Source organism: Gracilinanus agilis, chromosome 4 (assembly GCF_016433145.1).
Source record: "Gracilinanus agilis isolate LMUSP501 chromosome 4, AgileGrace, whole genome shotgun sequence".
Lineage (NCBI taxonomy): Eukaryota > Metazoa > Chordata > Mammalia > Didelphimorphia > Didelphidae > Gracilinanus > Gracilinanus agilis.
Window position 1 is genome coordinate 465555284 of NC_058133.1, and position 2695 is coordinate 465557978.

At 38.3% G+C, this 2695-nt stretch overlaps 1 non-coding gene across 1 annotated transcript; it reads right to left on the reverse strand.

The window, feature by feature from the left end:
• Nucleotides 1-1171: 1171 nt before the first annotated feature.
• LOC123248116 lies at nucleotides 1172-1274 on the reverse strand. The gene has a single exon (XR_006506217.1). It is a non-coding gene; the product is annotated as a U6 spliceosomal RNA (small nuclear RNA).
• Nucleotides 1275-2695: the final 1421 nt, after the last annotated feature.

Consider the following 2695-nt stretch of genomic DNA (forward strand, 5'->3'; position numbering starts at 1 on the left):
TGGATTCTTTCAATTTCTATTTTATCCTCTGGTTCTAGACTATCGGGGAAATTTTGATAATTTTTCAAAAGACCATTAATGTCTAAGATCTTTTTTATCATGGTTCTCAGGTAGTCCAATAATTCTTAGATCATTTCTCCAGGATATATTTTCCAGGTCAGTTGTTTTTCCAATGAGATAGCTCACATTTTTCTTCTATATTTTATTATTTTGCCATTGTTTGATTTTGGTAGAGATCAGCAGGTCTATGTGCCTTTTTTCACCATCTTGGCTCAGCCCTTAGTGTAGTTGTAAGAAGGTTCTTTAATCAAAGTAAGCAGACTAATCTGGGAAGACACAGAACTTCAGTTCTAGGACTTCTAATGAACTACAAAAAGTAATGTGCTTATGTACATTTTAGTTTGAGGGAAGGGCATTAACATGGTAACATAAACTCACTGACTAGCCAGAGGCTAGGGTGGCTGGGAGAGCCTAGATACAATAGGAGTGACTAAGGTGACTGAAAGGGTACTTAAGCTTTGATTGTCTTTAGTTAATCTTCTCTAAGGAGAGTTGATTGCTTTCCTTCAAATTCAGTTCTCCAGAGCAGAGAGTTGTCTTTTGGGAGCTAGAAGATTCATAGTCAATTCAGCCAATTTAGTTGTTTGAGTTCTTTGTTTTAACCTCAGAGAAAATCAGTAATGGATAAAATTAAATAATGTCACTGCCCATTTTTTGCAATTCTTGTCCACATTCTCCCAATAAATTCATGAAAAATAATATCACCAATGAGACAATAAAAATCTTGTGGGAAGGAAGGGAGCATGTGGAGTGAGAAATGAATGTGCTATTCTAAAGTTATTAATAGTTATTAATACCAGTTAGTAAAGCTGGTTCCCCCCCTCTCCCATTCATTTCTCTTCAAGCTCCCTTCAAGACAATATTACCCCACTCTTTTCCTGTAGGACAAATTGTTTTGGAGCTGGGTCTTTTGAGTTTCTTTGGGAATTTGCCTGAGGCAGAAGTCCCAGGCTGGATTGTTCTTAGACCCTTGAAGTACCCATGATCAAATCTTTGTTTTTTAAATTTTTTAAACTTTAATTTTATTTTTTAAAATATTTTTCCATGTTTACATGATCCATTTTCTTTCCCTCTCTTCTTCCCTCTCCCCTCTCAGAGCCAATAAGCAATTAAAAATATGAAATACTTCATGAATTTATGTGTCATCCTTGTGAAAGGGCCATGCTAATCTTCTCTGTATGTTACAATGTAGTATATGTACTGCCTTGGAACACCATGGTTCTCAATCCACTGAGCCACCTAGCTGCCCCTTGTCTCTAACTCTTGATTATTTCTTCAAAATGTTAAATTTCTTGAATGTGTCCACTATAAAACCATTCAAAGTTCTGCCTCCAATTTCTTTAAAAAATTAATTTGCTTGAATGTGTAAAATAAGTAGTGTATTTTCCTATAAGTGAGGAATCTTTCAATAAGTCAGTTAGTCTGTTGTTGTAGAACCCAGAGGGCTAGAACTAAAATTCCTTACCTAACTATTGACCCTTCCCAGAGGGTTAGAACTAAAATTCTTGCCCTTGCATGACACTGTAGTAACACAGGCTTATCTGTAGGAATTCCAACCTGCAGATAACTGGGCTCCTAATCCTGACCCTTGCATGATACTGTAATAAAATTCCAACCCCGCAGTTATCTGAACAGACATCTGGTTTCCAAGTCCCTGTTTCCTTGTATCCTCCTGCTTAAATGTTCAACCCCTGGACCAGTTTGGGGTTCCACATTAGCCTTACAATGTGAGACCCTTAGCTTAAACTAAGATAATAAAGTCCCTTTGCATTTTGCATTGCTGCTCTCAGACTCATTTTTTGGGATTGATTCTCCAGGCACTTCATTGGCCCATGACTTGACTCTGTAGCCACACACACACCTGTGTATGTGTGTGTGTGTGTGTGTGTTTCAATAAATACATTTCAGTTTAGAGATTTATTTTTTTTTTGCTTATTTTTAATAGTGGTTCAAGGGTTGAAAATACTTTGGTATTTCAAGGTCCCCTTAAATTTCCACTTCACACAGGAGGAAAGGAAGAGACAAGCTTTTATTAAGCATTTACTATGTGTCTGGGATAGTGCTAAACCCTGGGGATACGGCTTCAAAATAAAGATGATCTCTCACCTCAAGAGGCTTATTTTCTAGTGGGGGAAGACAGCTGTGTGGGTCTGGGTCTGAAACAGGGGACCCCACCACTGTAACAAAGACAGAGTTAAGAGGCCAAAGTATAAGACAGTAGTTTATTCTTTCATGAAAGGGACATTCCCAGCTTTGGGTGCTAAAGAAATGTCAAAGTATTGAGTCCAAAGACTCAAGGTTCTTCCAATCATAGAAACTCCCTCCCTTCCCATTGTGATAATTAGATTAAGTCTACACTGCCCATCTTTAGATTTAATCACCAAAGGTGAAAACATCTCCATTTTTGGGAGGTCTGTAACCCACGTATGCTAGATTGGGTGATGAATCAGAATCAACTGACTGCCCACTAGGCAGTCCTAAGAGAAGTGTCTGTTGTGATTGGACATGCAAACTAGGAGGGAGGCACAGGAAGTGATGCATAAGTGAACCCTTTAAAAAGAGAGAGTTGAGTCAGAAGGTCTTCTGCAGGAGAAAGGTCTTCTGGAGAAGGAGGTCTTCTGGTGAAGGAGCTCTT